This window comes from Emydura macquarii, unplaced genomic scaffold (assembly GCF_026122565.2).
Source record: "Emydura macquarii macquarii isolate MOO-44397 ecotype Brisbane River unplaced genomic scaffold, CSIRO-AGI_Emac_v2 contig_2473, whole genome shotgun sequence".
Classification (NCBI taxonomy): Eukaryota; Metazoa; Chordata; order Testudines; family Chelidae; genus Emydura; species Emydura macquarii.
The window spans coordinates 39,573,803-39,601,104 of NW_027132610.1; the positions used below are offsets into that span (position 1 = coordinate 39,573,803).

Consider the following 27,302-nt stretch of genomic DNA (forward strand, 5'->3'; position numbering starts at 1 on the left):
AAAATTTGGGGGGTGGAGGGAAACTAAAAATGGTTCTTTATAAAGAATTTTTGTTAATTGTAGCAATGTATTACTAGTTTTAGTAAGACTAGTCTTAGTCAGGTCTTCTAGGTAAGACTAGTAATAGATTGTCTTACTAAAATAGAACTCTTTGTAATGACTGGGGCTTTTGTATAAGCCAGAAGCCTGTATGAATACTTTGTGCAGTTCACTGGATTACCAAAAAGTGATTTACTTTGCTCTTATTCCCTATGTGATGGGGTACACAAACTCCACACTGGACAACCAGGGGTTAATGAGCTGCTCTGGGCTCAGCTGGCTCCACCTTGCCACACCTGCAAGAGATGCACAGGCTGGAGGAGGAGTTAAAAGGGAGCAAAGCAGCTTACTGGTGGGTAGACCAGGGAAGAGAGCAGATGTGCAGCCCTCAGTGCCTGAAGCAGAAGCTTTCCAGACAACCATTGTGTGAAGGCCCGTCCCTGAGGGAAGGGAGAGCCAGATCCTGATACATTCTGCCAGGGAGTCATTCCCCTCTATCTCTGATTTACTTAATTTGCTTTTTGTTCATGGACCACTCTGGAACGGGAGAGACTTTGAAGTGGCCTGGCCAGAGGGCCAAATCACAGGATGAGGCAGGCCACTGCAGAGGTGGAGCAGCCACTGGCAGATGACCCCAGGGGAGAGAGAACGGCCATGCTTGGCCACGAGGAGGTGCCAGTGGTGAGTCAATGCTTTCACCCTTGTGGTAATTAAGCTTTCCCTTCAGCAACTTCTGCTGTGTTTGTTTCCCTTCTCTCTTGCTCTCTCCACACATTTGCTGCATATATTTAGAAAGTTAACTAGAAAATTAGCATCCATGGGATAATTAACTTCTATTTTTCCCCTTACAGTTATTCCTTCCTTCTCTCCTTAACATTTTAATGTAATGTTGTTGCATGGAATTATGTATTGCAAATGGAAGTTATTACTGAAATTAATTGCATTTCCTCTCATTATGCCCAGCAGCCCAAAAACCTAAAATGTGTGAGATTAAAAATTCAATAGCTAAAATGTAACTTTTTTATTTCTAAGGATATTTTGAGTGCTCATGGCAACAAAACACCTGTTTAGATTTTTTCCCTCTGTTAAAATGCAGGGATGAAAGTGTATACAAATGCAATTCAGTAAAGTTATCAACAGTTTAATTAATGCCCTGCTTCAGCAAAGCACTTAAGCACGGGCATAAATCACAATGGAAATGAAAAGTTAAGCACAGGCTTAAGTGTTTTGCTGAACTGATGCCTAAATGAAGACCATCTAGTTAATAACATTCCGAGAAGAGCTATCAATGAATGTTTTATTTATTTATGCAGTTTTAAGGAATTTGGAGAATTTATTCTGATTTCTTATTAGCCTGATCCAAAGTGCACTGAACACAATGGAAGTCTCACCATTGATTTCAAAAGGCTTTTGTATCAGGCCCTAATCTGCACAGAGGAAAATAACCCGCAGTTTACTTCAACCTACACGTGATAGGGAAAATATGGGCTTCTCATAACTGAACATCCTATAGCCAATTTCTAAATGATCCTCAACCAGTGAATGCCCAACCACAAGCTCAGCTGTATGTACAGATCTTTATTGGTTTAAACGCTTTCTGGTTTTATTCTGGAAATAAGCCAGTAAAGAAATACCCAGGCGCATATTTATTTATACATAACCATATTTTGTATGTGGGGGTGGGTGTAGTAAGGGGATTCTGCCTGTTCATTGAGTGCAACAAATCAAGCTCCCAACTGAATATGGCTCTTAGAGGTGCAGTGCCATAGTCTGTATCTTGAAAAAAAAAATTGCATTTAGACATTTGCCCTTTGGGTTAACATTTGATGTGTAGACTTGGCAGAATCTGATTTTTAACTTTTTATAATTGACAGATAATCGGTTTTATTTTTAGGCGTTTTTTCAATTTTTATTCATTTAATTTTTCACACTTGCGCACTATTATGAGGGAATCAAACAATAATTATTTAATGACAGTGGGCATGAGATTCAAAACCTTAAAGTTTTGCGACCGTTAAAGCACACATTCAATATTTTGACATGTGATATTGACAAATTAAATAGGCTTATATCAAATTCTAAGTTTGCAAGCAGCAATTCTTATTTTTCCTATCTGTAAATTTGGATAAATACCAATAAAAATATTTTTTGTTTTGTGTGGGTATGGTGAAATATTTACCAACATTTACTGATAAAAATCTAATCCTTCCAAGCCTACATATGCATCATCCTCCCTTGTACAGTCCCTAGAGATAGTTTGTCATCAGACATCAGCTACTAATATTACTCCTGTATGAAGCCAAACTATACAGTAAGTTTGCCAAATTTGTGGTGATAGCAAAATAATGCAAAACCAGCACATTGCTTATAATCTCCTCTGCCCATCCAACCAAAATCACAGCTCTTACAAAAAGATAAACTAACATAACCAAGCAGGGCAGATTTGAAACTGAATGTAGACTTGGCAATAATAGTACCTATTTGAACTAAATCACACTCTTCCTGCTTTATGTGATACTACCATGATCGTTCAGCATTAACAAATCTAGCTGGGTATATCCTGGCAGGAAGACAGCATAAGAGAGTGCCAAATCTTCACCAAGGCTTAGTGTTCACAACAAAAGCCTAAAATGTTCTGAATGCTTTTTTTTTTTTTTTTTTTTTTTTTTAAAAAACAGTAAAGATAAACATCAGTCCCCCGAGTCCCCCCAGTTCAGTCCCTTTGTGTTGCTTCAGCTGGCTGGATCTCTCCAGCTGAAGATTCCTGGAGCACCAAACCTTTCAAGAAGCGCTAAAACCCAAATGCAAAGCAAGAGTATATCTAGACCACCAGTGGACCCTGAATAATGAGCCCTTGACCTTTAATAACCCCCCTCTCTTATGTTTACTAAGAGTAACTTTGTTATATTTTGTCATGCTGGCTGGATGGTGTGGGTGGCATTTATTGTTTAACATCAGTGTCAAAATCATAAAATTTAATATGAAATATGCCATGTCAGCTACTGTTAGAAAGGCTATAATGTGCTAAGTAAGATGATGATGTTTATGTTCATGTGTTGTGTGTAATGGAAGTTATGGATATGGTTGATATATTTGTATTTCAAATTGTGCTGTGTCTGGGCGACACCCCAGACAGGATGGCTGCAGCACAAGCGTGTGCTTAACGGAAGCCAGAGACTGAAATGCAGTAAAGGGGGCTGTGTATATTTTTATTTTGGCTTCTTGACAACCAGTGTGGGGAATCAGAAGCACTGTTTGTGGCTGGTTGGGAAGTCTGGCTTCAGTGTCACCCACCAGTGCTGGGAGAATCTGCTCTCCTTTTACAGGCTGCCCAAACCTTGGCATTTTCAGGTGGCTACCCTACGCACGGACAGGTCACATATTGGTTAGTGGATATTTAGCTATGGTAGTCTTTAAACTTGGATAAGCAGCCTATATTTAACATGATATAATATGAATATGGCATTGTATTAGTATTGTACCGTTATTTGCCCAGATCATCCTGTCCAGCAATGAACTCTGTCTGCAGCAGCTCAAAAGAGAAAATTTCCAATAAAATTTCCTTGTAAAGATCCCCACCCATTGTCCATTCTCTCCTGAGCAGCCAATATGACCTTTAGGATAAATGAAATTGTCTTTTCTTCCTGGTGGATGAAGTCATACAGTACAGTGTAATAGTTTTATCCTGATGAGATGGGAAAGAGAAATGATGTACAAGCACAATTATATATTATGCAGAAAGTCTAAAACGATACAAAGAATTCATCGTCTATTTTCCATTCCTTCACTGGAAATAGATATGTGCCTCTGTGATTGGCCTCCTCTGCAATAAATCCCCTACATCTGTAGTTCCCGCGCTGTGTTCCATGGTCCACTAAGCTTGTGCTGGAGTCCACAGAGAACAGGCTGGTCAGATGGTGCTGGCTCTTCCTATTCTCTCCCAGCTCACAAGTTGCATCGATTGCTATTTATGACTGTCTCCATTCCCATACTGGTTCACATATTTTAAAATATCTAACAGGCAATCACTTCATTCCGAAATCTCAACCCAAGGTCAATGCCTGGTTCCCAGGAAGCTATTCTGCCCCAAGAATTCTCTCGAGTGAGGTGAGTGAGTGAGCAAAGTCTCCTGATACATGCTGCAGCTTCTCTCAAAAAAACCTTGAATAACCAAACTAACAATAGACTCTCTTCAAAGACTAAAAACTTGCTGGCATGCTATGAAAAAACTGATGAGACTCTAACAGCTTCAACTTCTGAGTCCACCCATAACAATATTAATCAGTGGCAAACTTCCAGCTAAAGACCCAATATTACAAAAATTATCTTCTCCATACAGAAGATCCATAGACCTCCTCCTAAGGTGATAATATCTATAGCATTCTGTGCTTTCCATATCTTAGACTATGGATATTTTTTGGCAGAGAGTCCTAAATTCTGACAAACAGCTCCACTGACAGATTTCAGGTTGAGCTAATAGTAGGTATCATTAGACGAGTTTTAATTTGTCTTGAATTCAGCAATATATGAAAATTCTGCTCCATTCACTTATATGGGGCAGTTCCCTACACTGTGCCATTAAAATCAATGAGATTGCTTACAGCGTACTCTGGTACTCATACTAAGTAAAAGTGGTAGAATCATGTCCCATATTTGCAAGTCATTGGTGGAAAAGAAACTCATAACACCAACAGCCAAATTCTGCTCTTTACTCATGTGAGTAAGAGGAACAGAGGATTTTCCCCAAAATGTCAAACAAAATCACTTTTCTAACCATCACCGCACTTTAATGCCCAGATGTTGTCACCTTTACTCATACCCTGTGTGTAGTCCCATTGAAATCAATTGGACTACTGTGGAATACTTCACTACATATTGTAAGGGTATAGAATTAGCCCTTATGAAAATACCAGAAGCCATTTTCCAATCACACAGCAGGAAAAATTGTTGTAGAATGAAACAGCTGGCAAGGAAACAAATAGTTACACTATATAGGTTAAAAAAAAAAGTAAAAAATATTACATTATTTGTCAGTGCGCCTCATCTCTCTGTATTTTAATATTGGTAGATCATGAACTGACATGAATATTTGCACAAAATAATAGTGGATAAATAACAAGAATTGTATCAAATCTGGAAAATGTTTGCTTTAAAAGATCCTGTTGGTGATTATACATATATTAAAGTAAAGGCTAAGTTCACTCCTTTTTCCATTGACTTTGTCCTCCCCGGAGTTGTATTATTCTCTTTAAGATAGGTAATTTAGAGATGTCCAATTATTCACAGAGGAAAAGTAGTGTAATGAATTGGTGAACCGTGCACTTTCTGATACAAGTGTCCTTGTCAATAACAATACAAAATATGTCTGCAAATATGCTTTAAAAATGTCACCAGCAGAGTCTACATCTTCCATTTTTAGAATATTCCCATATCTTTTCTCTTATTTCTATTATCAGTGGCGTTATGTTACTCATCCTCAAATCTGCTGCACTCATTTTACTTTTCCCAATATAGGTAAAAGAGAGATGCTACATGCTCTAAGTTAATTAGAGCATAAGTCCCAAAGCTGCATATATATGCACAGACACTAGAATAAATACTTTATACTGGCTGGCTGGTTTTAATGCTGCTTTATTGTTTACCATCTATCAAAACACAAACTAGTTATCTGTGTTTTTTCCCTTTGGATGGATACTGCTTATTAGGAAATAAAGGACTTCAAATGCCATCTTTCTTTGGCAGGAAGTTGAACTGGGGGCCCAATCCTATAATATAGGATCCTATAATCCCAAACTGAATCTCAGGCAAGATGCTGAGCACTTTCATGCTCTGTTGATTTCAATGGGAGACGATGATGCTCAGCACCTTGCACCTTTGGACACTTTAATAGATCTCTCCCATCTCTGAGTTTATGAAAAGCTACCAGAAAACTACATTCTATTCTGTACATAGCTCTCCTATTCCTTTAGAGAAAATCATTGATCAGAACTCTTAAATGAGCAGGGAGTATTTAATACTCAAGCAAACAGCCTGCAATAAAACTATTTTGAGCTCTCCTATAGATGACCTGCCCCGCAGATTCGTTCAGGTTCACACAGCTGAAAAGGGAATAGAAGTATTTCACAGCTCAATAAATGGTGCAGCTGGCATTTTGATTAATCTCGGTGTAATTTCACTGTGAGTCTAAGTGTGGTCTTCATTTTGAACAGAAGAACACAGCTGATAAAAGCTGACCAGGATGCTCTATCAGCCAAGAGTTGGATGAATGTCTCTCTCTGAATCTTAGCTTTTTGCTTCTCTACACGCATATTGCTATTTCACCTTTCCATCAGTTATTTTCCTGCATGCATTAGCGACACTAAACCAGAAATATTCATTATTTGGATGGAAAATGTGTCTAGTCTTTTCTTATGCTTCCTTGCCAGAAAACAGGATACCAAGTAATAATATCATTCCATGAACACTTAGCCATTCTAGAAATTCATATTCTGCATTCTAAGATCAGGAATTAGTGGTGGCAGACTTCTCTGCACTGCCTTTAACCTCCTGTTTTTGTACTGCCCAATGCCATCTGTTTCTCTCAATGTTTAATTTGAGGGCTTTGGTACAAGCCCATAGTTTGTGTCAGAATATTTACTTTGTAGTTGTGTTCATAAGTTCATTTTTAAAAACATACCTGTTTTTCACCTCATGCTTTCTGTATGTCAAATAGTAACAGCTTTCTTTCCCATAATGTTGTTTGAGCAGCCATTGACTCAATTTTGGACTCTTTACACATGAACTACACGGGGAGATTTTTTGCATTAAGGAAATGGAACTGGGCATCATGACTCTATCGGTAAAATGTCACCTGAGATAGTGGCACCTTTTTATTCAAGATCAAGATGAGATTTCTCTTTAGAATGTCATTTATTATCCCAAATGTTCGCAATAGCAGGTTTTTACTTAGCTTCTTTTTACACCTGATATTATCCCATTTAAGTAGCTGTGCTAGGTGGCTGCATTGCTCAGGACACTCAGGTGAATGAAAGATAGATATTGTAATGCACTTTAAGCAGCAGGCTGCAACTTTATTTATTTAACACTGGATAGGGGCAGTATACACCTACCCATCTCACATACAAGGGATTTAACTGGGTCCAGTGCAGGTTTACAGGGCTCTTACCATAGAACCAAGAATTTGGGGTATGCCTCCTGCCTATCACCCCTGGCCTCATTTCGCTTTTGAGTCTTCTGAATCTCCCACCTGTGAGGGAGGTGTGGAAAGAAGTGAGTACCAAAGGCAGAACTTCAGTCTGTGTAGACTTCAGGCCTCCCCTTCCCCTTATAGGCACAAGGTCAACCAGCTAAAATCCCAGATTTCATTTACCTATGGGAGCTGGCCCTTTTGACCTTCATCTTCACTTGACATCGGCCACAAGTTGTGACAAACTACACATCCTATTCATTTGATATTAGATTATAAATCCTAGTCTTCTGTACCCCAGCTGTGCCTCTGTAATGCTGTGAAGAACATGGAAAAACCTCACTTGACCTCACCCAATTTGGCCCCAGAGGAAAAGTTCCTTCCTGATTCTGAAAAACAGGTGACTGGTCAGACCCACAGCATCCTGGAAACACAGCTAGTCTCCTTCCCCCTTTCTCCTGGGAGCAGCGCATCCATTTTTCTTGGTTCACTCAGGAACAGTCCCCTTATCTAAAAAGGCTGAAGGGAGGCATTTTTCCCAGGTCTGGGCTCTCTCCACACTTCTCTTCCAGTAAGAATATATTCACCTTAGTCTGATCAAATGTCCTTCTCACTGAGATAGGGATTGGTATTTTCCCATTCATTCAGCATGTTTTCATCTCTGCTGTATATTTTTGTTATATTATTTTAATTAATTATAGATTTCTTTACTTAGAAAAACCAGAAAAAGCTAAATTGTACTTGTGGTCCACTACAGCTGCAGTAAAGTAAGGGGTGTGATTTGCTGAGTGCCAATGTACTTGTCCATGATTACCACACACCAGATAAGAGACTCATGCTGGCATTGACCCTCTAATAATTTCAAGCACCATGTACTTCTTCTGAAAGAGAACATTTTAAAAAATTGTGAAAATGAAAAGCTAATTCAATCCACTGAGGCTCCCTATTTACTATACCATTCCCCCTTGGGACAGGCACTTTCTGTTTCTTAAAACAATGCTGTAAGTGTGTTATCTTAAATGTCATCCCTCCACATGCCCCAAACATTTTTCATTTGCTACGGGAAAAATATACTGAGTACATGGTGCTGCTAAAATGTGTGCTTCATACAAATAAACAATGCTGTTACAGAACTAGCCGGCAGTACCTAGATCAATATTGTAAGCATATATGTGTGGCTGAGGAAAAATTCACTTATGTTGATAAAAGGAATTTAAACCCTTGGGGTTTTGTCCTCTGTTTCATGAAAACTAAGAGTTGCCTAGAGAGCACAGTGCTCCAGTGCAGTGGTTTTCAAAGTTCTTGAGCCCAGAGATTCCACTAACCAGTGTTTGCCAAAATTCTTCCTCCCCACCATAAAATGCCTTATTTGCTTGTAGTCCATGTGGATTTCTCTCATCATCAGCTTCTTTATTGTTCTTGGGGCTGCTTCAGGGGACTGAAGCTCTGGCAGGGCTCTTGTGTATCCCAATTGTTCTGGGGATAGCTTCTGACCAAGTCTCTCAAATAGTGAGCAGGGGCTTTTGCATAGAGTGTGCTGGATGACTTCCATGTGTTGAGTGGAGATGGATTAAGGCTGTGACTTTTCATAAACCGTTTGCCTGATTTCCATGTGGTGTTTTGTTGTTTGGGTTGCTGGTGAAAATACTTAAACAATAGCAGCTGTTACAGAACATATTGTTTTTGTGCTGGAATATTTGTTTGTATGGAATTGAGTGTATAAATCCCTTAGGCAACTTTGAAAATCTCAGCTCACAATTTTAGCTCATTCTCCCTAGGAATGCCAGCCTTCTACCACTCCCTTTATCAAACAACCACTGCCAACTCATCAAACATTCACCTCTTGGTGTTGGGAGAGGGTAGCACAGGGAATGATTGCATGTAGAAGGCAAAGTTGAGGGAGCAGAGTTCAGACTGGTGTGTGTTGTATGGTAGTAGTAGTACTGGCAAGATGTCTGCCTGTAGGTGGAGAAGTAGAGGATATGTACTGCTTGATGGCTTAACTTTTCACTTCCTTGCTTTTATTGTTTTGTGTTAAGTATGTATATATGTAGCATCTTTAACTGCATCCCAGAAAGTTGTGTGTGTGTGCATGCGTGTAAATGCACACACAAATGATAGAGGGAAAAGCAGACAAACCAGGTCAAGACTGGCATCAGTTGTGGAGGCCAAATGAGAAGAGACTTCTCTTTGTGGTCCTACACAGCTAATTATATTCTACCTTTTATGTTGTGACATTGGCCTTTAGGGGAACCATGCTGAGATTGTTTATATAGGGCAAAACTGCAAAGAATGAGGCAGGCAAACCCCCAATAATGATGGTTATTCTTCCATAAGATATATCAAGCCAGCAACAAACAGCTTCGAATCACCTCACTGGTTATCTAGAAGCCAAAAACAGTTTCCTTAAAGCCATTCAGCCTTCTGGCTACCAACTAGACAGCCATGTCAAATACGATAGATAAGATTTTCAATAATCCCTGTCATATATAAAAAATTCTACCAATCCCAAAAGACTGGACACATTATCAACCAGGTCAATGAATATTTCAGATCTTATCCAAATACATACTTAAAGCTAATGCTTATTAACTAACTAAACTAATATTTATTAAAACAGAGAATAATGATTAAAAGTTCTTATACATACAGATGAGAATAAAGTCCATCAATCAAAGTAGTGATCTTAAGCTTAACTGCAAAAGTTCTTTCAGCAGTGGTGAAATAAACTAATTTGCAAAGATCTCTGGAAATTACCCTAGAGCTTGGGGGTCTCAGACTATAGGAAACATTGACATTCTAGTATGACCTCCTGCACAATGCAGGCCACAGAACTTCACTCATCCACTCCTGTAATAGACCCCTAATCTAAGACTGAGTTATTGAAGTCCTCAAATAATGATTTAAAGACTTCAAGGTACAGAGAATCCACTAGCAAATGATCCATGCTGCAGAGGAAGGCGAATCCCCCCCCCCCCCCCCAAAAAAAAGGCCTATGCCAATCTGCCCTGGGGGAAAGGTCCTTCCTGACCTCAGATATGGCGGTCAGTTACCCCCTGAGCAGGTGGGCAAGATTCACCAGCCAGACACCCAGAAAGAATTCTCTGTAGTAACTCAGAATCCACCCCATCTAACATCCCATCATAGGCCATTGGTCATATTTATCGCTAGTAGTCAAAGATCAGTCAATTGCCAGATTAGGCTGTCCCATCATACCATCCCCTCCATAAATTTATCAAGCTCAGTCTTGAAGCCAGCTAGGTTTCTTGCCCCCACTGCTCCCTTTGGAAGGCTGTCCTAGAACTTCACTCCTCTGATGGTTAGAAACCTGCGTCTAATTTCACGTCTAAACTTCCTGATGGCCAGTTTAGATCCATTTGTTCTTGTGCCCACAATAATGCTGAACTTAAATCAATCCTTGTTTAGAGGTTCCTTGTTAGAAATCCAGTCCAGAGAAATGAAGCAAAAAATGAAGACAAAATGGAGGCATATTACCATTTTTGAATATTACCCATTTTACCCATATTCTGGCTAAAAAATCCACAGGAAGGCTCATCGGATGGGGATAAGCTCCTTCTATGGCCCATTTTGAGAGATAAATGTTCTTTGATAGGCCATCAACTGGCATTGTTCATTCACAATGGAGGTAGACTAGATACGAACTGTTATCCCAGGAGCAAACACATTTGAAATCCAGATGGAAAGTCATATTTATAACTTCAAACACAAAGATGATACATGCATGTAAACAGGATAATCATACTCCGCAAATCATAACTTTTTCCATTGGTACCTTACTGTAAGGCGTTGGGTCACCCCACCCTGTCTGTGAAGGAGGTCATGTCCCCTTGCTATAGTGCTCCTGTGGGGACAAAAGCTCAAAGGAGGGAATTAGCATTCATAAGCTCTGGCCCTCGGGTGGAACCAAGCTGGGTTTGTACCCCTGTGGCAGGGGACAGGGCTGGTGAGCAGCCTCGGGCCCCGGTGATGAGGTAGCTACCATCCCAAGGGTGAGGTCAGCAGCAGGGGAGGAGGTAGGGGGACCCAGCCTCACTGTACTCCACTGGGTCCCAGCCCAGGGCCCTAACAGTGGTGGAGGGTTCTTCCACTGGGTCAGCGGGGTCCCAGCCAAAGCACGCTGACTTCATATCAGACCACAGCCCAACCAGACTATTATCTGATTCCCCTAGGCTACTTCCTACCTCCCTTCCCTGGGGTGCCTGGACCTCAGGTCATCGTCTGTCTCTCCCAGATAACCATCAAGCAGTAACCCTAACAGCTCCTTGGCATCCCCGGCAGCAGGCAGCTTCTCAGTGTCCCAGGTGGCAGGCAGCTCCGGCTGCATCTCCAGGATCTTGGTGCTGCAGCAGTCAGGCTTGGGCACCTGCAACGGAGGAGAGATGTCCTTCTCCTCCAGCAGTTCTAGCCCAACTAGCTAGAGGGCTCACCTTTTATACTTCCCCTTCCTGTCCCTCCCTTCTGATTCCGGCACAGCAGATGCGGGTGTCCTGGCTCTGTCCACTAGGAGGTGGGCAAGGATTTCTCCCTGTCTTCCTCTGAGGTAGGCCATGCCCCCTTTCTACTCTTACATGACATACTTTGTATAAGATTTGTTGCAAGTATATAACAGTGGTAGTAATGATATGCATGGTCATACTGTAATTATTCAATGTCACATTTTAATCATACAGCATCACATATGTGCTAAGGGTTGAATAGTTCTATTGGGATGCACATAGTACTCTGGGCCTGACACTGAATTCCTTGTGCACCAGGGATTCAATGGGAGACTTGATTGCACAATGAATGCAACTTTAAGGCCATAATGTGCATAGATATGTATTTGTATCATATACTAATATACTTAAAAATAAGAGAACACATGGCCATTAAGAGAAAATTAATTTGATCCATCTGCACTGTCTGTGTCTTCCAAATATAGTAGATTCCCCCTTGTTTAAAAATCTGAGAACGGTTTGCTTAATCTCTGGGCTGAAACATCATTTCTGGATTTGTTTTTGAAAAGTGCTCATTGCCCTAGGGAGAAAATAATTATCTTCTGAGTGAACATGGGAAGATTAAGGCAGAACCTTTCCCACTGGCTGATACTTAATGTATAGGAAGTTTTCTACTGCTGGCAAAACAGCCAAGCAAACACTGCTTGGAGTCACTTTTCCTGATCAAGTAATAAAATGTCCCTAGCCTCTCAGCCTTACAGGTCATGGAATAGTCAAATTTTGTCCTTTAAAGAAAGAGAAATCCCTGTTCTGCTTGAACAGAACCCGTTAACAGTAGCTTTGGTAGGTCTACCTGCACAAGTAAGTGCCTCTCAGCATAAGAATTGGAGAAATTGTGAACTAATCCTGTACAGCAGAGAGCCCTCGTTTTTTATTACTGAAAGAAGGTTAAATCCATCAAACAGTATTTATGCTTTAGTCTACTGAAAAATAGTGAAATACAATAGATATCACATTATTTTTCTAGTATGTTACGTAGTCCCTCTTAATGCCATTCATCTAATTTCATCTGCTATAATAAAATAAAGATTTTATTCAAAATTTTAGCACTTATTTTTTTTCCCTTACAAGTTTAGGCTTTTTATATATATTGGAAAGCTGATTCTAGTCAATTAGAGTTTAACTGTAATGTAGCAAATTGAACAGATTTCCTTCATGATTTAATCATTTTCTCAGTCTTTTAATAGTACTTTTCACTCAAAATTTTGGAATAAACCCAACAAATTCAAGTGAACAAATCTGACTTAGTGTCATAAATAATCTTTCTCCCTTTGGAAATAAAAATGCAGTAAGAATGTCAACACTGATGGTCAAACTCCCTCTCCTGTAGTTGTGTGTATTATGGGAAGTTACACATTAAAATGTACACAGCTATTTGGAACTGAATTGTGTGAATACTTCTCTCATTAGTAGTGGATAAAGAGAATATTGGAGAAATGTAAAACAGTTAAAACATCATTGTCAACAGTTCTTTGTGCAGTCTCTCTAACAGTCCCAGCTTTTTCCTAACTGCTCCCCTTCAATTTGTCTGCAATTAGATCATTTCATAAACTCTTAACTTAAATTGAATATCTCAGCCCTTAAGCTCCAAGGCTTACAGTTTCCTTTTGTTTCCCTCTTGGTTTCTCAGAGGCAGCCTGGCAAGAAGCTATTGCCCCTCTGCCTCCTGTTCCCTCTCTGTTCCCCCTTCTTCAGAGTTGGGCTTTTTTCTTTATTAGTCACAGCTGTGGGTGCATGTTTCCATGACTGGCAGTTCTGGCAGCTGTGCAGGGGTGTGATCAGCCTGATTTCCCTGCTTACAGGAAGACTCTCCTCTCTCTTCTGCCTATGCTCAGTATGAGGTTTGTAAACCCTGTTACATATCTTTCCCCTCAAGACCAAGGTCTGGCATTGACTGGTGAAGGCTGCTTTTCTTGACAGAAGATTGGCTTTGTGGAAATTTCTTGCCTGGTGTTGTGTTCAGGATGTAATGACAGGTACCATATCATGATCCTCTGGTTTGTCTTCATGACATTCAGCTAGCTCACGGGGGCACAATCAGTAACTAATGTGAACTCATTCCTGAGGAGGTAGCGCCATAGGCTCTCTTTTGCCCACTTGGCAGCCATGCATTTCTTTTCTATTGCCGAGTATACCTTTTCGCAAGCCTTTGTGTTATGATGTTCCACAGTGGCCCATTTAGTTCTTGATAGTTCTTGATGGGCAGGGGAACCACTTTTCCTGCCTAGGTTCACAAGTTCAGATCAGGCATTTTTTACAATTATAAGGCAAAATTTGCATATGACCTTATAGCATGGGATACAGACATCACAAGTAAGATTAATGCATGCAACAACTTATAAGGATTTTATAGTCTAAACACCAAACACATTCTTACAAGTTCAGCAGCCATCTTGAACAATACTAACATACAGGTGAGCTGGTCTGGTTTTCTAGCTATGAATCTGTCAGTGATCTGCTGATGCATACAACCTTGACAAGAACTAGCACCTGGTTTACCACCATCACACTGGCTTCCGTCAGTGATTGGAGAATGTTGGCTATTTTTTCCAGGTAGGAATCCTGATTCTTGCTACTGATGATTACATTGTCCAAGTATTGATTATGTTGCCACATATTGACTATGCTGTTGGTCAATCACATGTTGAAAAGTAGCTGCCACCCCATGTAACACAAAGGGTAGTGTCTTAGCATGAAATGGGCCAAGCAATGTAGAAAATGCAGTCTTCTCCTTGGAATCCAGCATTAAGGGGATCTGCCAGTGCCAATTCATCAAATCCAGAGTGGTGATGTACTAGGCTTGTCCCAACTGGTCTAAGAGTTCATCTACCCACAGCATGGGGTAGATATCAAATTTTGAAATTGCATTCATCTTTATGAAGCCTATACAGAAACATAGTGATCCATCCAGCTTTGGAACAAGCACAATAAGAATCCTCCAGTCACTTTGAGATTCCTCTCTTACCCAGAGTTCTAACCTAATCCTTATCTTTTCCTTGACAGTCCCCCTCCGTGTGTTGGGGATTGGTTGGAGCTCTTCCTGTATTACTTTACTTAGTTCCATATTAATTTGATGGTGGGTCAAGGACATCTTCCCAGGGAGAGCTGAGAATACCTTTAGAAAAGCAGCTACCAGTTGGAGTGCCTGTTTCCTTTGTTTCTGGTTTAGGTTCTCTCTCAGGGGTACTGAGCTTTCTTTTAGGCAGTCATTAATTTGGAGAATCCGTTCCAGTTCCTCAAGATATGGTTTGATGTTTTCCCTAGCTTTCCAGAGCTTCAGCAAACTTACATGGTAAATTTGTTCATTGTTTTGTTCCCTGGTTGTGTGATAAAGTAGTCCATGGTTCCTACCTTCTTTACCACCTCATAAGGGCCTTGCCACTTGGCCAGTATCTTAGATTCAGAATTTGGAAGTAGTAATAGAACATTCACCCAGCTGAAAAGCCATAATATTATTACTAGTTTGTGCCCCCATAGCCTCCATCCTCTCAGGTATCTTTAAAACGTATTGCATTATGTTTTCAGCTCTTGGCCCCTGGCTTTCCCCATGTTTCCTGTACCAGGTCTAATGGTGCTGTTTCCCGTGTAGAAGTTTAAATGGTGAAAACCCTGTTGAGGCTTGTGGTACTTCCCTTATGGCAAAGAGTAGGGCCAGGAGCAGTTGGTCCTAATGTTGAGGATCCTTGGTAATGAATTTCTTGAGCAGCCTCTTGAATGTCTTGGTGTCTTATTGAATATTTCTACTAGGCCATTGATCTGCAGATGCTAGTGCTTTGACTTTGAGTCGTTCCCAGACATCTCTCATCAGCTGGGATGTGAAATTTGTCCCTTGGTCTGTCAGGACTTCTTTGGGAATGCCTACTCAACAGCTCATTAACAATAGTCTTGGCATTAGTTGACCAGCATAGTATGGCTTCCATAAGATAGCATAGTCCACAATAACAAGTATATGCTGGTGTCTGGAGGCACTCTTCTCTAGGGGGCCTATAAGGTCAATTCCTATATGTTCAAAGGGGTTCTCCACCAAGGGAAGGGGTACTCGTGGGGCCTCCCTTAGGGAACACCAGCTAGCATTTAGGACATGAAGCCCAGATTCTTGACTTCTTTAAGGACCCCTGGCCAAAAATATTAGGCCTGGATCCTACATTGTCTATCTTTCTCAAGATGTCCCACACATGGAGTTGCATGTGCTAGATGTAGGAGCTCACGATGATATACACAGGGCACTAGTAGTTGCATCCGTTTCTTCTGTGCCTGCTTGTCCTATTTCAAATGCTATAACAAGTCTGTCTTAAGGGCAAAAAGGGGGTACTGCCATGCCCTCAGGGGATCCACTTCTTTGTCATCTATCATTGCTACTTATTCAAAGCCTGGCTCAAAGTCTCATTTCTTTGATCCACACGGAAATATGAGCTTCTCCAGGTCCAGTTGCAGAGGGGGTACTTTATTTGGGCCGGTGGAAGGCACTTCTCTGGCACCTTCTGCATTGCTTGTATTGACTAGAGAGGCTGTACCTACAGAGGGGTTATGCCTCTCTCTCTCTCTCTCCACTCTTTCTTTTCAATCCACTTTTTCTCTCTGGGGCTCTTTCCTCTTGGGCTGGGAGGTAAGTACATCAGGGTCTTTGAAACAGAATAAGACCCCTAACATTTATTCTCGGGTGTCTTCCTCAGGCTCCCACATTAAGGGAAGCTTCTGTAAGTGTTCAGAAAAATATTTCCAGTCTCAGCCTAATATCACAGGGTAGAGGAGATCCAGAGCCACGCATATTTTCATCTGGTCTTGGCTCTCATCAACAGTCAATTTTATTGCCATGCTGGGGTACCATAAAACATCTCCATGGATGCATTTAATGGGGATTTCCCTTTTCATGCACTTCCTTACATTTTTACTATCCAATCCCAGAGAAATGCCTGACCACACCCCAAGTCTACAAGGGCCTGTTCTTTTGACCATTCACCTCTACTGGAATGAACAGTTTCTGTGGGCCTTTTTTTGTGCTCTAGTCTTTCCTGTCCAGACTTGCCTAAAATTACACTCCTTGTAGGAGCAGTTGTGAATCTGTGTACCTGTTTTCCACAGGAGTAACAGGCTATCGAATCTGTCTCTTGTCTTCTAGTGGCTGGATCATTCTCTTTCTGAGCTTCACTAGACCCTTGTTTCCATGTAGGCTAGGGGCTGGTGGGGCACTTAAAGCCATGGGCCTGCTGTCTCAGGTAAATCAGACCCTGAAATGGCCACCTGTCACCTATTCAGCCTGCCGACCAGTCAGCTGCCTGTATTCTTTTGGGGTTTACCCAACATGGGCCCCCACCAGCTTTGGATTCTCAGTCTGTTTCCTTCTTCAATGTAGATGGAGCAGTTACTTCCATGGCAGAGGGTTCCCAGACAGCTTGAATGGCAATATAGTCCTCCTTGAGGTGGGTGGCATCAGCTACAGTTACTGGCCAGAGTCTCCAAACCCAGTCTCAATCTGCAGATGGAAAAATCTATACAGATTACTCCATAACTATGAGTTTTACTATCTGGGGTCCTATTTAAAATTCTGACTTTCCCCACCATGCGCAGAAGTCCTTAAGTCTTTGGGCAATTGCCAGTGGCTAGGCTTTGGAGGACAGGGGTAAGCACTCGTGAAGAAAGCATTAGTTGGTCCAATATGGCCACCTTCACTTGTTCATAGTTTTGGGCTGCTGCACTGTTAAGTCACTGATATGCTGCTGGGGCTTTCCCAATGAGAAGTTTAGCAAGCTGAATTGCCCCTGGGGCTGGATGCCTTTGACAGGCCACGGCCACTCTTTCAAAAGTTACCAAGAATTGCTCTGGGTCATCTATCATCTTGGGGAGCATCGGGATCATGGTGGTTCCCTGAATTATGGTAGATGCATTGCCCACAGGGGTGACCCTGAGGAATAATAGCTGGGTACAAATTCTGCTGTCCATTGTAACAACTATTTCTGATGTGATACCACCCGTTTGAACAGTTGTTGCTGTCTCTGTTGCTCTTGTGCATCAGCCAGCCATTGCAGGAGCTAATTCACCTCCATTGCTCTTGTCTATACAAAAGAAGACGGGGGGGGGGGGGAGATTTTTTTTTTTTTTTTTTTTTTTTAAAAGCTTCCATTTTCTACAGGGACAGTTAAAGTCAATACCACTTCTAGTTCTGCATTGTCAACTGCTCTTGGTGCAATCTCTCCAGAGCCCCCAGCTTTTTCCTAACTAGTGCCCTGCAATTTGTCTGCAATTAGATCAGTCCATAGACTCCATTTAAGTTAAGAGTTTATCAGCCCTTGAAGTCCAGGGCTGACAGTCTCCTTTTGTCTCCTTGTTGGTTTCTCAGAGGCAGCCTAACATGGAGCTGTTGCCCATCTGCCTCCCTTTCCCTTTGTTCCTCCTCCTTTACAGTTGGGCTTCTTTCCGTTAGTGGTCAGAGTGGTGGGTGCATGTCGCCATGATTTGTAGTTCTGGCAGCTGTGTGGGAGAGTGATCAGCCTGATAGCCAGCCCTGCTTATAGGCAGTGTGCTCCAGGCCAACATCACCACCTAATGGTGATGCTCTGGGATATATTGCTTAACAGTGAGAGTCGAGTGATTGCTTTACCTAGTGGCAATATCACAGGATAGTGCCACCAACTGGTGAGTGATGGGAGGATAGGGAAACCAGGCCCACCCTACTCCATCTGGTTCCGAGCCAGGGACCTTTGAAACTGTACCCTGACACAGGGTTCAGGTCCTGATAACCCCAAGTGTGTTCCCTTTTCCTATTCATTCCAGTCCCTCCAGCATCATCTCGGGGTTGGACGTGAGGTCCCTCTTGTGTTCTCTCTGATTCATCTCTGGAGTCTCCTCCACTGGAAACAGCGAATCATCCCCTTCAGTTCCCACGGTTGACTGGCTTCCCGCGGCTTGGCTAGGAGGCTTGACTCAAACAGCTTGGGTTTCCAGCGGCTTCTTGGCAGGAGACTGTTGCACTGACCCTCTCTCCTCGTCAGTCAGCCCAGAGTTGAGCATTCAAAAAGGAGCAGCTCCCTCCACTGGGAGCATTCCCTGAAGGGGCTAGGGGGCGGCCTGTTGGGCCCAGTGCAGTTCATTAACCCTTGCCTCTCCAGTGCAGATTTGGTACACCCCATCACTAGGAAAGACTCACCTCTCCTTTCTGCCTATGCTCAGTATAGGTTTCTAAATCCCATTAAAATGACCATAGCACACTAAGCTTTTTGGGGCACAAGCTGTGTTTGTTTGTTTATTTGTTTGTTGTTCTGTTTGGTCACTGCCTAGCACAACGGGATCCTGATCCATGATTGAGGCTCTTAAACATTACTTCAATAATTAATTCACTAATGTTTTTCTGACTCAATCAAAGAGAACACACAAAATGCAGCATTTCCACTGAGACAGTCTAATAGCGTCTGCTGACTAATCCTCTTCACCAGGAATGGTAGGCTCAGCCAGTCAGGGAAGCAGAAACTGTGGCTGGTGACTTCAACAATAAGGCCTGTTATGGTCACTAGATGCAAATATGTCCTCTGAATGGGAAGAGTTCCACCCAAATTGAGCTGTTTTGCAGGATTTGGGGCTGGAGTGTCTAATTCCAGCTCAAATTTTGAAATGCACAGTAAAAAGCTGTACAAAACTGTTTGCAGGCGTACAGATGTTCAGTAAAATGCTTAGCTGACGTAAATTAGTGCATGTTTGTGAAGGTTCTGCAGACTCAAATATGTACATTTTAAGCATTTTTATTTTCATTCTCAACATTTCACACCAATATAGCACGCAAAACAACTGGGGAATCTATACCATACTTTTCCAGACACTGAGAACACAAGGATTTGGAAAGACTATTTTACTAAAAACAATGCAATGAGACTGAAATTCTCTTATTTCTACTATTTTGAGAAGGGAAGCGATTACTGACATGTGACAGGACTGCTGTTCGATTATAAAGCCTCATTAACATTTTTGTGAATTCCAGAATTAAAGGGTTGGAGGGATTGGGTTGTATTTCAGCATTTGATCTGATCTTATGTTTTTTCATACTTATAACTGATGTAAACAGGAAGTACCTTTTAATTCATACACTGTTTCTACTATTTTTTTGGAGTAAATTTATTTTTACACAGCACACTTTATGGCACTGAAGTTTTTGGAGCAGCTAGTGTGCAGTGCTGGCTTCTGACCTTCTTGTGCTGTTGATTCAGCTTCCCATATCCTTTCTTCCCCATCCTAAGCTGCTCTCACAGAATCATGGTCAAACTTTGCGTCCTGTGTTCAGCTTCCTGCGTTCCTGTGTTCTCGTGCCATGGCTGCTCCATGGCTGAATGAGGAGCAACAGTGATGTTTGGCGGCTGTCCACCAGGTTCTACTCATAGTAGAAAATCCTTTACCAGGATGGTCTATTCAGCAAAGTGGAAGTGTTTTTCAATGTGGTCATTGGACCACAGTGTTCAGCCAATGCTGGCTACTATCCAAAACATCTTGGAGTATTTGCCACATCTTCAGTCATCAGGCCTTGTGTTCCGCTCATTGAGGGAGCATGTAGTGGCAATCTTACTCTTTCATCCCTCCATTTATGGAAAGTCGGTGTTTTTTTTTCAATGCTGTCGTGGCAAGATTCGGAAAAGGAATCCTGCATCTCTGCCAGTGCAGGAACCAGTTCCCTTTTAGGATCTTAACAGTCTTAGCAGCTCTGCTGGTACCTCCATTCGAGCCTCTGGCATCCTGCCCCTTTCCTCTCATGTCAAAAAACTGCATATGTTGTGGTGGTAACTTTGGCAAGGAGTGTGTGAGTTATAGGCTTTGATGGCAGAGTTTCCTTATATGCAATTCTCCTAAGACAAAGTGACATTGCGGCCACATCTGAAATTTATTTCTAAAATGGTCTCTCAGTTTCATTTGAAGCCAGTGGCATATTTGCCTGTGGTCTTTATTCTAAACCACAATCATCTCCAGAGGAGCAGCATCTACACACACTGGATGTCAGATGTCCGGCCTCCTATCTGGACAGGACTAAATCCTTTCAGACTCTGCCTTGTGTTTTATATCCTATGTAGACCGTATGAAGGGACAGGAGGCCTCCTCATGAACATCTCCTAAGTGGATAATCCCTGCAGCAAGACTGCATGTGAAACTGTTTCATCTACACCCCCTCTACTGTTGCAAATTCATTCTGCGAGAACACAAGCTACATCAACAGCCTTCTGAAGTGACTTCTCAATATTGGATATTTGCAGAGCTGCCATGGGGTCATTGACACATGTTTACAAACCACTATGCCATTATCAGAGCAGATACAAACTTTGGGAAGACAGTCCTGCAGCCTTTGTTTTAAATAGACTCCAAGCCCCACCTCCTGTGGGTCCCGTTCATGAGTCACCTCAGTGGAACACATGGCTGCATCTACTCACAGAAAAAACAATTACTGTAATTGTGGTTTTTCAAAATGTGATGCAGGCATGTATTCCATGACCCACACTCCATCCCTCTGTACTGGAGTCAAGTTTCTGGACATCCAGTGCGAAGGAATTGAGGGGGCTTGGGGCAGTGCCGCTTCATATAGCCAGGAGAGGGGCTAAGGCCACAAGCACTCCTCCTCTAGGCAAAATTATCTAGCCCCAATACTCTGGGCGCACACAGACTTAAGTGGCATACACACCTGCATCACATCTCAAAGAACCACAGTTACATTAAGTAACTGTTTCACCTCCCTTTTGAATGTATAAATGGCCTATAAGAAATCAAATTTGAAGTAATGACATTTTATTTATAGAAAAACTGTACATAGGTCTGAATTTTGCCTGTCCTGTGCATGGGGCAGAAGGTGTAATTTTTTTTTTTTTTAGGGAAGTATGGGGGAGAAGGAGAAAAATGTTTCTTTAGCAGTTTTGGAGTTTTTAAAAAGAGGTAACAGTTTAAAGCTGCTCAGGTACCTGGAATATTAGAGTAAATCCCTTGGATGATTTAGAGGGCAGAAGGCAGGTGAGGAAGCAAAAGTGGTGCATGATATCAATTTTCCTATGGCACTGCAATTTTCCACATGAATCTCACATCTAGTATCTGATGTGTATATGTCATTTGTAATATGCATTAAAATATTATACTATACAAATTCTTTTAATATCTGAAAATGCTTTTCTATAGGTTCAATTCTCCTCCTACTACAAAACTGACAAAACTCCCAGTAAAAATCAATGCAATGCAGAGCAAGGTTTAAGTCAAGAATACAAACAAACAACTTACCCTCACAGTTGCCCGTAGAGCTTCAAAATCCTCTATTTCCAAAGGCACTGATTCTGTAACCCTCACTCCCTCCTCCAGCCCTTTGCATGCTAACCTTGAAGACTGTGATTGTTTTGTGAATACTCCTTTTCTGGGCACCATATAGCTGCACATGTACATTTTTTAATCAAACACTTCTTTAGCTTCCGTTTTTTCCAAATGTTTTAAACCATTGGTAAGAAAGCAGCACAAATGCATATTATTTTGTTGATCCAGTTATTTAGTATCCACTTCACTGAGGTAATTTGCAAGTAAAACACTCATTCATCTCAAATTTGAGTCAGTGAACTGTATACTGTTGGAATGCTGACAGATATAGCTGGCATCCATCAATAACCTCTCATAGTCTTTGAAGTAATTTTAAAAGTGGTCAATGACTCAAAGCAAACAATTCTATTTAATAAACATGAAAGAATAAAAATGATATTCACTTGTTTTACTTTCATTTCTTATTTTACTCTTTATTTGACTACTTCTATATTAAACAGAAATTTAGAATTTCATGCTTATTTACCATCTGGCTAAACATGACCTAAGCCATTGTCACCAGCTGAATGATACCCATTAAGAAGAAATGTTTGTCAGTACTATCCTGATTATGCAGCAGTCAATACCATTCACTTTCTTTAGGCTAAATTGGTTCTCTGGGATGCTGCCCATTTAAACAGATTCCCTGATTAGTGCATCTGATTAAGTGGAGTATAGTGAACTGTATGTGAATTATATTAATACAACTTAGATGCACTTTGTTCACTCTGATGTAAATTTAGGGAGAATATTAACTTTTTGAGCTGTTGTGGAAGTCATTCCCAGAGGGGCAATTAAATACTATGAGAATGGTTGTTTTAGAAGTTTGGCAGATCGGCTTAGACAGATCTTTGTTGCCAAAATTGAAGCTGATGCTACCAATCCAGGCATGTTAGAATTAATTTAGATAATGTTTGTAAAACATATTGATAATGCAAAAGACTACATGGATGCTATTTTATTTTATTCTTTAGTAAAATTTCAAAGAAATCAGAACATACAGAGTTACTTCTCAAATGTTTGCCTTAATTCTTCTGCCTGTGCCTGTGTAGTAAGTAGGGTGACTAGCCCCTCCAGACATTTAAAAAAAAAAAAAAAGTTAAGCAATAAATATTTTTCACTTGTATGTATTTATGTATTTTCAGTTTATAAACCCTCTGGTAGCAGGTTTTTAATCCATGCATCGGTAATACAGCACTTCTGGTGCAAATTTTATGTTTAAATAAATGTTATACTAAATATAGGCTAAATTAGGCTTTGGGGGAAACAATCAACACCCTGAATGCTTTATAATTAAAGCACTAGGAAATGAAGGAAACCTGTCTGGCAAGCAAGCAATGAGCTCCCAGAGGGCCTAATTAAAACCTCTTTGCTTAAACTTATTTCTCTGATATGGATGCTTATTTCCTCCCTCCAGCCATCGAATCAACAATTTTATTAGGTAAGAATTATCAGTACAGAGAGCAAAAATTGCACCAGTTTAGGCATGTACAACGTATGCATGTATCACCAATGTGTGAGCTGGTATTTGCACATATTTATAAAAAGCCCTCTCAAAATGTAGCCTGTAACGTTCTGTATCTTGGACATTTTATGGACCCTAATGACCTAACACTGGGTGTTAATTTTTATTGGTTGGTGTTAATTACAAAATGAAGGTCAAGTGAGTAGAGACAAAATGGAGAATAAGTGCAAATAGAAAGGGAGAACTTTCTATTACACAGAGAGCTGCATAACAGAGCAACCAGCAGAGCTGTTTTGCACTGTATCATCTATCTTTATACAGGAAGGAATATAGAAGCATCTAGGTCTGGTGTGAAGTTTAAAATCTCATATTTTAAAATACAGGAAAGAGTCTAGGTGGTCTCTTAGCATCTGCCAGCTTAGTTGCTGACAGACACACAGGCCTCACGAAAAAGCAAGGGGTATGTTCTATTGTCCTTCCAATGCCAATAGTCTACCAAAACTAACTTTCTAGTGCAGCTGGCTGAATAATTGATACCAAATGTATTCAGCAAAATGTGTCTACTTATGATTTGTCTGGGCACAGATTGATTTTTCTCATACTGATTTTGTTTCTCGTAATTATTTACTAAATAGTTCTGCAAATAATTCTTGGTCTGTAGTTCCTTTGTGAGCAACTGGGAGTATTTTTAAAATGGTTTCCATTAGAAACATAGGCCAAAGGGACAGTTTAAAAAACAAACAAACCATTCCTGTCATATTCTGGGGTGCAATCCAGACCAGTGAAGATTTGTCACTTCTTACCCTGCAAACCCGACTGCCTCATTGTCCTTGTGACTGTGGCTCTGTGCCCGGGACGCCCACAGCCAGCGACAAGCAGGCACTCTGTCTACGTATTGGGCAGCCCTGATCCAATGCTCTGGAGCCTGGCTGCAATATCACAGGCTCCCACAGGTCTCCACCAGCCTGAGTTAACAACTGTAAAATGACTCCACATTCTCCCCATCTGTCTTTTCCCAAAATGCGTTGTTTTGAAATGGCCAGCCCTGTCCTGGACAGCTCAGAGAAATAAGATTTGTTGCTCCTGTAAAGAGGCAAAACCAAATCGCAGCTGATTAACTTGACTGGGGTAATTGTACCCTTTCATTTAAACAGTTCATGGAGTTGGTTTATAGTAAAAATAAAAAATTATTAATAAGAAGACTTGGGTTTAGTATTGCTAAGTAAAAGAAATAAAGATTGAAAAGGTTATAAGAAAATGAAAACACGCATCTCAAAGTCTAAAACTTAATCTAGCAAGATACAGGTGGTGTTCAAGATGGTTTCTTTCACCAGCCATTCTTCTTCCCACTCATGTCTAACTTTGCCTCAGTCAGGACCCTTCATAAAGGTACAAGATGCTAGCTTTTCTTGTCATCTTAAGTGAATACTCTGCCTGAGCAGGTTTCTCCCCTATTTTCAGTTCCAGAGACTTCAACCCTTTTCCCCCTTGGTTGAAGGACTTATCTTTCTCAGCTCACAAGAGCTCTGTTCCCTGTCTAGTGATGAATGCCTAAAGTGGCTTTCTGTCCTTGCTTATATCTCCCAAAGTCCAATGACCTTGCTTCAGGAGATAGGAAGCCCTCCTGTGTACTCAGCTTGCTGTGTCCACCAGGAAATTGATGTCATGCTGTTTTTTCTCTCCCTATATGTAAATAAGGCTTCCATTGTTTTGATTCTGCCATGCTTCATTTACATAGGAGACAGGTAAATAACTGCCCCTTTTCCCCAGTCTGGTCTAGAACTGTTCCTTCCTTTGTTTGGCCACACAATTTAAAACATAATATCAATGAGGATTCATAATTCCTCCTATAGCGTTTTAATACGGACATTTCACAATGATATTAATCACTAAAGAGCTTACATGATACGCTAATATTGTATTCAACCAGTTGAGTCAATTGCTTATTTGAGGTTTGGCCCTTCCCCACCCACCCTTCTTTATATCTCAGATTACATTTCTCCTCCCCACTGGGATACAACCATGTTGTCTCTTCCCCCCACTTTGTTATCTTGATAGCTTTTTTTATCTGATATGTAAATGAATTATCATTGTCTTTCAAAATATTTTGGAAATAACTGCCTGGTGGAGAAATTCCATTCCTTTTGTTTAGGTAGGATAACTCCTGTTTGACTGGAAATACATTTTAAGAATTATAATTTCAGTTTATATCCATAACTTTGCCCCAGTTCCTTGCACCTATGTTACTCACTTGTTATTAGTATCATTGTGTGAGTTTTCCAATGATGTACTTCAGGACACTGTTTAGATACAGATTATAACGATAGTGAGTAGAGTGTGAATACAGGGGTGCTTAGTGTCACATTTCCCTGTTATGCAGCACCATCCTGAATTTCCTCTTTTGAGGCAACCTTCAGCTGTCCATGTCACACACACCTGTCATTTACTTTAAATGACGTGACTGCCTCAGATAAAAAGTTGGGGATAAAAAGTCTTGCTGCAGAACGGATGACAGATGACATTAAACCTCTGCTTGCTTACTGAAGCAATGGGGGTCCTGTCCAATACCCATATCAATGGGAATCTTTCCCTTGGTTTCACTGAGTGATGGAATAGGCCCTTAGACATTTTGTCAAAATTTTTGTCTTGGGGGAAATCTCAGCAACTTGAAAACTGGGCAACGGGGTGGCAGTTACTAATAAAGAGAAAAAGAACATCTGTCAGAAGAATCTGTCAGGGATAAAAACAGTCTCTGTGCTTCTTACTATAACTGGTAATTAGTGGCAAATATCTTATGCCTGGAAGAACGGACTTTTTATACAGTGGGATTGTGATTACTCTAGTTATCTGTGATGCACTGTGCTGAACTTCAGAGTCAAGAGTTTTCTAGAGTACTGAAGGTATTCAGTTCTCCCTGCTTTAGATCCAGATCAGCATGAAATGTTAAAAGGAGTCTAAGTTCAGCAGACTTACTAATTTGCATGCACTCCAGGGCTTTCATCATTTTTCCTCTTTTTGTACAGAGGTATTGCTCTAGCACCATGCCCCACAGGTTTGTAATGGAGTACATGTTCTATTTTAAAATGTGGCTAGTACCCAAAGATGATGCAGTGCACTGGATTATAAATACAGTGGCAAAGCATGGCTCTTTGAAATGGAAATGTGGAGTTGCACTGTGAGAATGCTATGCATAGCTATACGAAATATTAGATTTTAATGCGATTTACCTCTTTTCCCCATAACATGAAAAAAACAATCTCCCACCATTGCATTTGACTTATATAATGCAAATCTTCATTCTTCCTCCATGTTATGGCACTTACAGATCTGACCCTTGGGGCCTAACCCGACACACAGAAGTAGTTTTTTGTTTTCTAAAATAGGTCTATGCTTTCAATGGCATATAGATAGTGCACATCCAACTAGCATGGGTATAAATGTCTCTCCCACATCTACACTGCTATTTTTAGTACTGTAATATCCTGTGCCAGAGCCTTTCCCCACCACAGTGAAAGACTCCAACAGGGAAAGGCTCTGGTAGCGGAACACTGCAGTTCTGAAAACAGAAGCGTAGTTGTGTCATCAACTCATTTTTTGAGAGTCAATTACAAAGATGGCTGAGGATGCTCATCAGATGCCAAGGACTGCCTCCTTTTCCCCTCCTGATTTTTCTAGTTTTCACCAAAATCAATAAGGTTCTGCCCATTGATAACTAGAGCACCTTGGAATTGATCAGATGTGGTGTTTTAAAAGTTACACACAAACAAAAGTCATCAAGTTGAATTTAGCACATTGC

The 27,302-nt window shown here is 41.0% G+C and overlaps 1 long non-coding RNA gene across 1 annotated transcript in view; it reads left to right on the forward strand.

Moving 5' to 3' along the window:
* Positions 1-296: 296 nt before the first annotated feature.
* LOC137162882 (uncharacterized) overlaps positions 297-27,302 on the forward strand; it is a 39,942-nt gene continuing 12,936 nt past the window's right edge. Inside the window, exon 1 of the long non-coding RNA XR_010922546.1 lies at positions 297-720. This is a non-coding gene — a long non-coding RNA (uncharacterized lncRNA). The remainder of the gene's footprint in view (positions 721-27,302) is intronic.